The following is a 12,878-nucleotide window of genomic DNA, read 5'->3' on the forward strand; positions in this document are numbered from 1 at the left end:
GATTTAAACCACATCAATCATGTCAATAAATGTCATGATTCTGTGTCTTCCAGTGCAGAATTCCTTTAATTTCAGTATGAAAACAGGTGTTATGAAACATGCAAGAAGTGATGAAAAGTGATTCCATCAAATGTGCATTCCTGCATGTTCTTCTGTTCTGTAAATTTCCCATGAAGCTATGACACTCTTGCAAAAACACATTCAGTGATTGTTTAGTTTAGTTATTCCACGGATGTCGTAAACACAATGACCACTTCCCTTTACAATTCTATTGCATTTATTTGAATCACTTGCGTTTAGATCCCTTTATTTTTATTTCAGTAGAAAGTTTGAGGTTTTTACACAGATGCAGGATAGCTTCAATTTTAGGTATAGTTTCCATTTTAGTTAGCCTGTCTGCACTTTATTTCACAGCCAGCATTTTTGCCATCTTTTGCAGAACTTGTGAAAGTGTTATTCATGTCTAAACATCCTTTAGCCGGAATTGTTACACTATCAGACGCCCTAAGTCTAGTACATCCTCTTGATATCTACAGCTCAATGTTTTGGAAGTGGACAATTAAAGTAAACATGAGCTAAATATTGTGCAAATGCTTAGGGGCTTTTTACACAGGGGATGTTTGTTTAGTCTAGTTAGACCTAGTGTCTTAAAATCCCCATCTGGTTCTGAAAACATCAGTTAAGAATTAGTTGTCAATGCTTTATATAAATCCCAGGAATTGACCACTGGGAGAGAGAAATTTAAACCAGGACACAGATCCAGATTGCGTGGCACCAAATTCATCTTTTTTCAAAGAAGGTGTAGTATTCTCATGTTATCCTGTTATGTTCCCTTTCACCTTATCTCTAGCTGCTCAGCCAGTGTGAGTGTTAGGTGTAGAATGTTGGCGTGAGTGACATGAGTGGAAAGCTTGGATGCCTGGTGTGTGAGTGTTTTCAGTTGGAAGATGGGCTGAGCAGCTAGGAGGCTGCTCCTGGTGGGGCTTGCTGTAACTTCTACCTATGAACTTAATAAACTACAAGAAACTCAACTCGGCTATGTCTTCTTTGTCACCTAAACACGTGGGACCAGCCCACTACAGAAAGTTACAGCGAGACTCCTTTGAGGTTCAGGCTGCACTGAATAGTGCCAGGGCCATGTTTGTAACTGAACAAGCACTATGCCTTTGCCCTAGAAATAGATGGCAAGTGTTAGACATGACATCCTTGGTGTGGTAGTCCCTCATACTTTTAGCCTTTATGCTTCCCATTTTAAAACATTCCTTTTTGTTGGTTTTAAGACTCTGTGCACTTTACCACTGCTAACCAGGGCTAAAGTGAAGACTCTCATTCAAACATTTGGCGCATTTAATTTACTTGTACGTCCCTTGTAAATGGTGCCACATGTACCCAGGGCCTGCAAATTAAATGCCATTAGTGTGCCTGCTGCACTTATTGTGGTACCCACTAAAACAGCCCTATATAACATGTCTCAGGCCTATCATTGCAGCCTGTTGGGCAGTTTCAAACATCCATTTCAATCTGGAAAAATAAACTTTTGCCAGGCCTAAACCTTCCTTTTTAAACATATAAGTCACCCCATAAGGTAGGCTTCCAGGGGAGGAAGCCTTTTATTTAAAAAGTAGGACAAATGTATTTACGTTTTACATGTCCTGTCCTCGAAAAACTCCTAAAGTCGTTTTTTACTGTGGTAAGGCCAAGCTCTCCCATTGACTACCACTGGATTATCTTATTACATTTAGTAAGTGCTAACTTTGGATATAGGGATATGCTGTTTGGGCTCAAATAATTAGTAATTTAACATCCTCTTAAATGATAAAGTCTGATCTTAAGTCTAATTCTGAAAATGCCAATTTTAGAAAGATTTTTTGTGAAATTAAGGAGGTAGGTCCTGGGACGTAGGGTCAGCTGGACCATATAATACTTTTTAAGAAACAAGATGCCAGCCCTACTCTTCGTTTTTTTGGCTCGTAAATTCAAGCAACAAATCAGTCCTATTTCTAGATTTGTCCGGTATAATTTATTTATACCCTTTACTTTTTCATTTGTTCAATAGAAAATATTTTTGCGTGAGAACAACACATTACATTAAACATTACACATGTACATAAATTATGACATTACATATAGAAACAACAATACATTCGTTGAACATTACATATACAATGCACATCTATTATCCAGCAAATATTCAATCTTTGCATGGTATTTCTTCTAATATATCATTTATAGGATAAAGTCACGTTCAAAAGGAGATAGAAAAGATTTGACTGAACGTATTAATCAATATTGCAGTCAGTCCAACAGTTTATTTTCTCCTTTCTGCCTAGAAACAACAATACATTCAATGAACATTACATATACATTGCACATCTATTATCCAGCAAATATTCAATCTTTGCATGGTATTTCTTCTAATATATCATTTATAGGATAAAGTCACGTTCAAAAAGAGATAGAAAAGATTTTACTGAACGTATTAATCAATATTGCAGTCAGTCCAACAGTTTATTTTCTCCTTTCTGCCGACGCATTTCGAACTCGTTATCTCAATCTACGAGTTCTCATCAGGGCTTTATAACTTTTATCTTTGAACTATTTTGTAGCGGGTTTCCCGGGTTCACTCTGGGTGCCTGTCGTGATTAGGCTTTCTGCTTTTTATATGTATGGAAATGTCGCGACTTATCCTTGCCTCAACGTCGCTTTTCTTAGTTTGCTTCTGTATTTTGTTTGAGCACACAGGGGATGCACTTTCCCGCGTCTATCTCAAGTTCTTAAATGCCAATAAGGTCCCTGTTGGTCTGTGTTTTTATTGGCGCGGCGTGCTCTCTCAATTTCTTCAATATGATGCACGCCGCGCCAATAAAAACACAGACCAACAGGAACCTTATTGGCATTTAAGAACTTGAGATAGACGCGGGAACGTGCATCCCCTGTGTGCTCAATCAAAATACAGAAGCAAACTAAGAAAAGCGACGTTGAGGCAATGATAAGTCGAGACATTTCCATACATATAAAAAACAGAAAGCCTAATCACGACAGGCACCCAAAGTGAACCCGGGAAACCCGCTACAAAATAGGTCAAAGATAAAAGTGATAAAGCCCTGATGAGAACTCATAGGTTGAGATAACGAGTTCGAAACGCGTCGGCAGAAAGGAGAAAATAAACTGTTGGACTGACTGCAATATTGATTAATAAGTTCAGTCAAATCTTTTCTATCTCCTTTTGAACGTGACTTTATCCTATAAATGATATATTAGAAGAAATACCATGCAAAGATTGAATATTTGCTGGATAATAGATGTGCAATGTATATGTGATGTTCACTGAATGTATTGTTGTTTCTAGGCAGAAAGGAGAAAATAAACTGTTGGACTGACTGCAATATTGATTAATACGTTCAGTCAAATCTTTTCTATCTCCTTTTGAACGTGACTTTATCCTATAAATTATATATTAGAAGAAATACCATGCAAAGATTGAATATTTGCTGGATAATAGATGTGCAATGTATATGTAATGTTCATTGAATGTATTGTTGTTTCTATATGTAATGTCATAATTTATGTACATGTGTAATGTTTAATGTAATGTGTTTTTCTCACGCAAAAATATTTTCTATTGAACAAATGAAAAAGTAAAGGGTATAAATAATTTATACCGGACAAATCTAGAAATAGGACTTATTTGTTGCTTGAATTTACGAGCCAAAAAAACGAAGTGTAGGGCTGGCATCTTGTTTCTTAAAATTTTTAGAAAGGTGGCATTTTCTAGTCCTAACCATGTGTGCCTTCTGCAATCATCCTGGGTCACATTGCCATGAATGGCACTGCTGTTGATATCTGTGTATTCTTCCCAGACAGTGACATAAAGGGGTACCAGCTATAGGCAGGAGAAGCAATCTTGTCAGCATATATGGGGTGAAGCTCTATTCCGCCCACTTACACTACAAAGGGCTTGTCTGCAGCACACACAGAGGAGCATGACAACAGCCTTCTGTCACCCCAGACAGTTTGGAACCTGGACAGTGGAAGGAATAACCTTCCAGAACCAGAGGTGTGGGTAGGCCAGATGTCCCTCCACAACCAAGGCTGGCACCAGGAATATATTGGATCCCAGACCACTCTTAAATAGACTTCTGGACCTGTAGAAAATTTAGATGAATGACTGCCATCTCAGGGGGAGGACGGGGCACCAGGCTCCGACCAAGGTAAACATTGGTCTGATAAAAGTGCTTTGTTTCAAGTGGAAAAAATCAGTAAGTCGCTCTGTAATGGGCTACCGCTAACACGTTTTGTCATTTATATACTGGCTGGGAGTAGGTGTCATAAGGAAAGGGACTTCAAATATTCCTTAAACATCCCATCTTGTAAACCTGATAAGATTGGTCTATACCTGTTTGGCATATTTAGTTTACCTGTAAGACCCTTGTACAGTGGTATCCCATATAACCAGGGTCTGTAAATTAAATTCTATTGGTGGGCTTGCAGCGCTGTTTGCGCCACCCACCTAAGTAGCCTTTCAAACCTTTTTCAGTCCTCTGCCACTGCAGGGTCTGCACGCGCAGTTTACTGCTGCTGTGATGTGGCATATAAAGTGGTTGCCACATCTGCAACTCCCCTTTTACTACATATGAGTCACCCCTAAGGTAGGCCCTAGCTATCCCTATGTGCAGGGTGCGGTGTGGGTAAAAGATAGGACATGTGCCCTAACTGTGTGGCATGTCCTGGTAGTGACACTGCTGTGAGCTGCCCTCTCATAGGTTTGCATTGGGCATTCCCTGATATGTACCTCAGTAGTCATTTCTGATCTGAGAGGCGTGGCGTGACCATGTTTGGTATGTTTGGAATAGTAGTGATGAATCCTGCTTATTGGTGAAAGTAGATTTATTATTACTATTTTAGAAATGCCATTTTAAGAAGTGGGCATGTCTCTGTGCCTAGGTGTCTTTATGCCTCTGCTTGTTTGTGAATTGACTGTCTGGTTTTGGAGTGACAGGTACAGGGGATGTGAATTCTCTTCACACAGCCACTGGGAGCGTTGAGGTGTGACCTGCCTTTCCTGTATGAGTCAGGGCTGGGCCGAAAAGACCTGGGCTGCATATAGAGTGGTGGGAGGAGATTTGCCTTGCACCTAAAAAGGCCTGGTCTGCCCTGAACAATGATGTGTCCACTTCCTGCCAGGACTACCAGTGAGGACAGAATGGGTTTTGGAATGGGCTCAGAGTCCTCTGCCAGAAGAGAATAAAGACTTTGTGTACTATATGAAAAGAAGCTGTGACCCCATGTAAAAAAAAAGATACTGCGTGAACTTCTACCTGAAAGGCTGCTGGACTGCCAGAAGGAACTGCTGGGGCATTGCTACACAGGGCGGAGGACCCCTGGTACTGGTCTGCCTGCCTACACCTAGCTGGTGTGCCCCAGTGCTCTGCAAACAGCACGTAGTGAGCGCTTTTTCCCTTGCTCCTTCCTGTAGGGTCTAGCACTGGGTGAGTGCTGATATTGGTCCTGCTGTCCACGGAGTGCGTATTGCTTGGGAGGGGTGCTTTCCCTTGCCCTGTAGTTGGGCATCGCAGCACTATTTCTGTGTGGCCAGACAACAGAAGGGGGAGAGCTGAGGGATCAAAGTGCTGTCCCTCCCACTTCTTGCATCATCGCTGCAGGTGGGGCTCTGCTACGTGGCCCCAGGCTGCCACCCAACGCAGAAAGCAGTGAGGAATCCCGGTTTGGGAGGGCCTCGGTATCGAATAGTCAGTCCCCAACACAGTAGGGCCGGGCCAAAGAGGGCAGAGCCAACTGAGACTTTGCTCCATATTCTGCTGGCCGCTACACTTGGTACAGAGAAGAACGGGTGCACCACGTGGTTGCGGGTAGCTGCAGATCCCGGAGTCAGGACGGAGGGCCCTGGGCTCAACTGAGGCTTTTGCCAGTGCAGGATGAGAGCCGGCCCCTACGAAGTCAGCCTCCCCCAAGAGGAAGCCAGCAAGACAGCTGCTTGAAGCCTCCAGCCCAGCACAGATTGGCAGAGGGTGGGTGGGTTTGTCCTCAACGCCGGCCGGTACGAGGAAGGGACCTAGTGAGGTCACCTCACTGGCCAAGGTGGTACCTGATTTCCTGCCGCAGTTGCCCCTTGGTACAACTGGGGGCCGCTGCCATTGTTAGTGTTAATTTTGCGGGAGACCGAGTGAGGTCTCTCCAACTAAGGGGTCATTTCTTGGGAGAAAATACAGCATTGCTTCTGTTGGGGGCATGGCCGGCTCCCTAGGCCTATGCCCTTACCCCTGGAAGGTACATTACGGGGTGAGGCCTGGACGGGCCCCTGAACACAAAATTCCCAAAAGTAGGCAGGCAGGTAGCCCAGGAGCCTACGTAGGGGAAGACAGTAGCTGCATTGGGTGGCAAGAGCGCCGGTGCTGCTCATAGTTGTGGTGACCCATTGTCTGGGTTGCACTCTATGTACAGTGCAATAATGGCAGTATGAGTACTGTTGGCATGAGGTTACTAAGGTGTGCACTCTACGGGTGTGGACTATATTGCACTACTACTGTTGTTTATGCATAGGGTTTTATACTAAGTGTAACCCTACCAGTAGTTACTGGTCACCCTAACTGTGATGTCTTTCACAGTGGCCCGATCGACCAAGTGATTTATGAACTCCTTGTGAAGTCATGACAAGTGCCTAGTGGCACAGTAATGTATATGATTGTGATCTAATGAGTTATTATGGATAATACAAAGAACATTTTTGTATAACCTTGTGTGGAGTTTCTTTTGTGGTGTGCCTAGTGTGTCACTGGTGTGTGTGTGTGTGTGTTGCACAAACGCTTCACACATTGCCTCTGGGATAAGCCTGACTGCTCTGCCAAGCTAGCAAGGGCGTGAGCAGGGGTTATCTTCAGTGTGTAACTAAGTCCCTTGCCCTGAATAGAGTGGTAGGTTCTACCTAGCTTAGGTGCATAACCTTGCTATCCAGAAACCCAATTTCTAACACCCACACTCTATTGCGATCAGGCTTAACTTTTGACTTGCCCCGTTCTCGCTTGACCAGATACCCACAGTTGGTGCTTTAATCTTTTATGTGCTATTTTTCACTAAAAGATTTAAACATTCATATCACTGGTTCTACTGATTGGATGTAATTTGTTTTGGTGCTGTTTTATTTATCACATTTTATTCTATTTTTCTAAACTGGGCTAAACAATTATTGTATTGTGATTTTACTTTGTTACTGCTACTTCTAAATTAAGCCTGACTGATTTTTGTGGCCAGCTACTGGAAGGTTAAGCACAGTTTAATTTAGTGGCTTTTTGTGGTTCAACCTAGCAAGTATTGTGTTTATTATTTGAGTGGGTCTTCTACCCCTCTTAACTAATATCTCAATTTCTTAAAAGAGATTGCTAGTTTTGGACTGTCAATTCTTTGTGATGTAGTGTTCTGTAAGGAGGTACAACTTTAAACTCTTTCCCAAATTGGAGCAGCATTGGGGCAGTCCTGCTGGATATGGGGATGTTGCCTCAGATCATGGATGTATAGATTTAAATGATCTACTGTTTTTTTTCTTTTTTACAATTCTTATTCTGCTGACTGATGGTGTCTTGATTGCATTTTCCCAGAACCACCATATATGGTGAGGTTCACTGCTAGATTAGTGGGGGTGCTGGTAGTAATGACTTTCTGAATGATGCAGCTGCTTTTGAAGATGGTTCTGGCCGGCAAGGCGTGCCAATGTCATTGCATTAGGATAGGGATGATATGATTATTTGTTTTCAATCATTGGATGATAGGTGTCTGAGAGGCCATGGAGTTTTGCAATAGCACCACTAAGATGCAACAGTTCAAGGAGTTGAACTGCAGTTCTGAAGTCGATGTCTGGAAGAAACTGTTTGACTTTTTTTTAGAAGAGACAGTTGGTATTGGGTCTTCTTTGTTTTATTGGCAATGTGTTCCTTGAGGGTGAGATTTGTTTTCAGGATAAATCCATGTGATTTGGAATTATTTGCATGTTAGGGTTCGAAGCTGTCAAGGCTCAAGTCATCGAACCTGGTTTGCAATAATAGTTCCTATACTTCCTCATTAGATGTTGGAGCACTCACTCCTCTTTCCGACAGTAGAATTATAGTTACATCTGAGGAGTAGATGTCTGTGTGTTTTCAGAGTAAAAAGCTACCTACAAAATTACCACTTAGTTTTGATGGACCACCTGCACTTTATACCAGCACCCTCAAGGGTACCCACAATCCTTCCACTTACCTGTTGTACTCGTGAATGTTATGAATGATTAAATGTATTTTATAAACATATAATTCTACATATTCTAATTTTATTCATCAGAATGTGGTGTTTACACTTTTAAATTACACTCTATGTGCACAGTCAGGTAAAACTTAAATGTAACTCTTGAATTGTTGTCAATAGCTATTGGCTAAGATGCACTCCCACTAACAAATCCTGGCCATAAAGACATTGTACACTTAGATGGGCAAAGGCAGCTGAAGTTCAGCTTTCTTGCAAAAGACTTTGTCATCTAATATGTCTTCTACATTCCTGAAAAACCATCTGTATTACTTGCTAACACGCTCTCACAAATAAGGGGTATTTTGTTTGTGTATATTGTATTTCATAGCCCTATAATTGGCAAACATTATTCCTATCCTGTGAGTTTCTCTCCATAGATCTAACCTATCACATTTACATATTACAATAATTTCCAAATTGATTACTCAAAATACCAGCTCTACACATACCTAGACAGGAGACCTGTCATGTCAGGTCCTTAACATATGTTTGATTGCTATAAAAGCAAATATATACCTTAGAAATCTGTCTGCTCTTCTTTACAATTATATATTCAAAGATGAGGCACTTTCAAGAGTGGTCAGTGTGCCAAGCGATGCTCTACTTAGTCCTCAGATGGAGTCAAATTATATCCCTAATTACTCCTCTACTCTCGAACTGTGGTGGCCCAACTTTTCCCGATACATAACAAGGGCACCTATATTTCAAGATTGAAGGAATGCACTCTGCCCCTCACTGACCCTATAACATTGCTCATCCTCAAAACACCACAGCTCCTCCTGCAGGGGAGTTGTTCCCCACACCATGGACTTTGCAGTCCAGGTGCGAGGAGGGAACCCAATGATGAAGCATGTCTCGGGTGAGTGAGAGTTCTTGTCCTAAAGGAGTCCTCCTATGACAGCTCACACATATATACACCCACATATGTGAGTTCTAAGATTGAAGGATGCCCACAATATTTTATTGTGTCAAGCCTCATGATGATTAAATGATCCTAAATTGTCCCCTCCCTCCCAACTACAACCTAACACAAGTGTCTGACCTATTGCTGTGTACTCCACCCCCACATTGCCTCCCTAGCTTCACACTGTACAAGTGTGCGCACACACACACATGCATCCATTCATAATCAGTTGGCGGAGTGTTTTGACAGCGTTTTCGATTTGCATTCAAGCGGCTAAGCGTCTGGAATAAATTTCAGTTGTCTGCATAGGGACATGGATTTAATTTCAGTTCTCAACATTGGAACAGTAATATGTCACAGTTTGGTCCAATTAGAGGTCTGCTCTGTGTTACAGAGACTAGAATACATCCTTCTGGTTACTGTGAGTTTTACTTGTGCTCTATTCTTGCAAACCTTCTTCTCTTGCGCCTTTCCCTCTACCCTCAACACCTTCCCTTTTGCTGATTCAAACAGCACTCTACAGCCGCCTACAACCAGAATGTGGTTTGTTATAAAAATCAACAATAAATCCATAAATAATTCCCTTATCTCGTGAATGTTTGCTTTTTCAGTCATACCTTCGAGTGAATATAGTCATGGAGGTGAATGTAACACCATGAAGCATTTAACATATCGTATAAGATCCTTGAAAGTTGTGTGTTATTTATATAGCTCCACCCTAGCCAAAAGACAATAGAACCCTGCACAGAGTCAAAGGCCAGGACTCTGTCAGTGTGCGATTGGGAGGGTAGATGGTTTCTTTGAGCTACAGTGGACTGTTGCTCCATCATGATGAGGTGTTCTTTAAAGAGTTGTGTCTTCAACTATTTCTTAAAATGGAGCAGGGTTGAAGAATTACTTACATAACTATCTCAAGAACAGGTTTCTTATTAACTGATTCAGCGGTGTGCATTCTGCAACACCAGGAGAATGGATGCCTGAGCATCCTCGCAGGACTACAAGCAGACCTGCCAACTCACACGGTGCCACCATGTGTCACACAATATCGTCTCCTTTCACACATTACCCGGTGAGGAGCCGATTTCACATGGTTGGAACACAGTTAGCCCTGCAGCCAGCAGGTATCCAGCTAGTTGAAGGTTTAATGCAGCTGATGTCCATTATAAGGTGTGAAACCTTATAATGATACGGAGAGGATGTGGTCCGTTGGCTAGACTGCCGACTTTGGTGCTGGAAACCAAGGTTCGAGCCTTGGGGTTGCGTCCACATCCTGTGATTCTGGGCAAATCACTTAATCTCCCTGTGCCTGAATGTGTCCTTGTGTAACGTAACCGGTGCTCATGTAAAGCGCTCCAATACCTTTGGGTCGAGTTCGCGCTATATAAATCTGCATTGAAAAAAAAAAAAAAACTCCCCAGTGACATCGGCGGCAGCCTCAAACGATTTTAAGTTATTGTGTTCGCTTTCATGGCAATTGCCAAAATAAAGCTTATTATTATGGTTATTATTGTTTCCATTTGGTTTTTGGAAGCGGTGGAGGCTTGCTGTAGGAGGTGGGCCGTGGATTTAGAAGTGTCTGGAGCTGTGCTCGGCACTAAGCCCCGCCCCTTCATGGCTACGCCCCCTCCTCACACAGCGAAACAAATTCACAAGTTGGCAGGTCTGCTACGACCACAGATGGCAAAGGCTTCACCAGATGGGACATGCCGCCCTCTTGAGCGTCCTAGACCGGTATTATAGAAAGACGTTTACGTTTATGGACTCAGCATCCAAAGTACAAACATCTAACATGCATTTCATTGCTAAATAATGAAAGTTATTCGAGACAAAAGGCCCTTAATAAAAGAAAATGTTAGGTCGATTAAATCAGAGCACATCATGTCCCTTTTATCCATCTTTCATTAGAAACAGCAAGGCAGCAACCAGCACTCTCACATCCATTACTGATAATTGCAGATGATAGTCAACTAAATGTCCCTAATATCATAATCATTTTCAGCTTACTTCTGATATTTCTGCTTTAATGGGGCTGCCTCCCAAGCTTTCTGTCAGTTAATATTTTCCAGAAATAGTATTCATTCATACCAAATCAATACCTCCCTTAAGGTAAGAGGGTGTGCATTAAGCAAACTGCACACATGTTAATGCAATTGTGAGTTCTCCAAACTGGACTTACCAAAGTTTGAGCAGAAATCTGGAGGTTATTAAAAGCTCAAACTTCAACTACTTTTCAGCAATGAAAGAGAAGACAGCATGTAGGCCATGCACTTAATTCTGGAAAGATTCATGTTAATGCATTGCATATAAACTCCAGGCAAAGCAGGGCTGTGTCAGACAACATTGTTTTAAATACAGATTTAGATCACCGATGACGTTTACATTTTAAAACAGAAAGTGCCAGTGATCCTGTTCCGAGTTGTGTGAGGAAAACATACCCATTTAAAAATCTATACGCAGTTTATTAAAAAGGAGAGATATGTGTCAATGAGGCAAGGCAATGTTCTGTGGAAGGACACGAATTTAAAGAGACATTTCGAAAATAAATGATGCATTTTGCACAGGTGCGTTTTTTACAGTAGCGGCTCCTCTGCTAAGTCGGAGGAGCATCGCCCCACTGAACAAAAGGAAACATTAAATGATAATAACTATTGGTATTATAATTGTATTTTTGCTATATACTTCAGTGTTTCTCTGGCCGGGTGGGGCTGGCATAGTAGGGAGAGGAGTGTGTAGGAATCTGCTTGTTAAATAATGCACCTTCCCTGCTCTTGTTCTCTCCCTGATGCTCTAACAATATGATGTATTTTGGAATGTGAGGAATGTTTGTACTGGTGAGATAGCAGTTGGAGAAGATGGGCTGAGCAGCCAGGAGGCTGCTCCTTGGTGGGGCTTACATTGGAACTTACTATGATGTAACTTGAAGAATAAACTACCAACTACAAATCCTGTTTACGAGACTTCATTGATTTTTACATTGGCGACGAGGATTCCCCCTTTACAATCATTTGGGAGGTTACTGCGATTGTGGTTTATAGGGTGATGTTAAAGTCTGATCTGATATTTAATGTCACAGGGAAGCGTTTTCCTTTATTACAGTGTTTTCTAAAGCTACTGGTACTGCGTGGGAATGCAGTATGTTAACAGACTAGTATTGGGGGGGTGTGAGTCCCTGAACTTGCAAAAGTATGCAGTAGGGATAAGTGTACGGTATATCACAGTGCGTGCAGTAGAGGGTATGTGATATTCCCTGGTCCCGCTATTTGTTTACATTTATGATTACTATTTTACTGTTTATTACTTGCATTATTATTACTGCATTACTATTATTACATTTTACTTTATTATCATTATTAATAATATTATTACATAAGGAGAGTTTCTTCTCATATTAGTACTGTGTTCTAGTACGTTTATTTCTGGGATGTTTCTTTTCCTATGTTTATATATGTGTATACTGTTTGATTTTGTTTAATGATTATAAGGGGAAGATGTGTAGTAATCTGCTTGTTAAATAATGCACCTTCCCTGCCCTTGTTCTCTCCCTGATGCTCTAACAATATGATGTCATTTGGAATGTGAGGAATGTTTGTACTGGTGAGATAGCAGTTGGAGAAGATGGGCTGAGCAGCCTGGAGGCTACTCCTGGTGGGGCTTACATTGGAACTTACTAAGATGTAAC

General features: G+C 41.7%; 1 protein-coding gene across 5 annotated transcripts in view; it reads left to right on the forward strand.

The window, feature by feature from the left end:
* SORCS2 (sortilin related VPS10 domain containing receptor 2) overlaps positions 1-12,878 on the forward strand; it is a 2,165,153-nt gene that overhangs the window by 1,577,283 nt on the left and 574,992 nt on the right. The window lies entirely within an intron of this gene.

Source organism: Lissotriton helveticus, chromosome 2_2 (assembly GCF_964261635.1).
Source record: "Lissotriton helveticus chromosome 2_2, aLisHel1.1, whole genome shotgun sequence".
Lineage (NCBI taxonomy): Eukaryota > Metazoa > Chordata > Amphibia > Caudata > Salamandridae > Lissotriton > Lissotriton helveticus.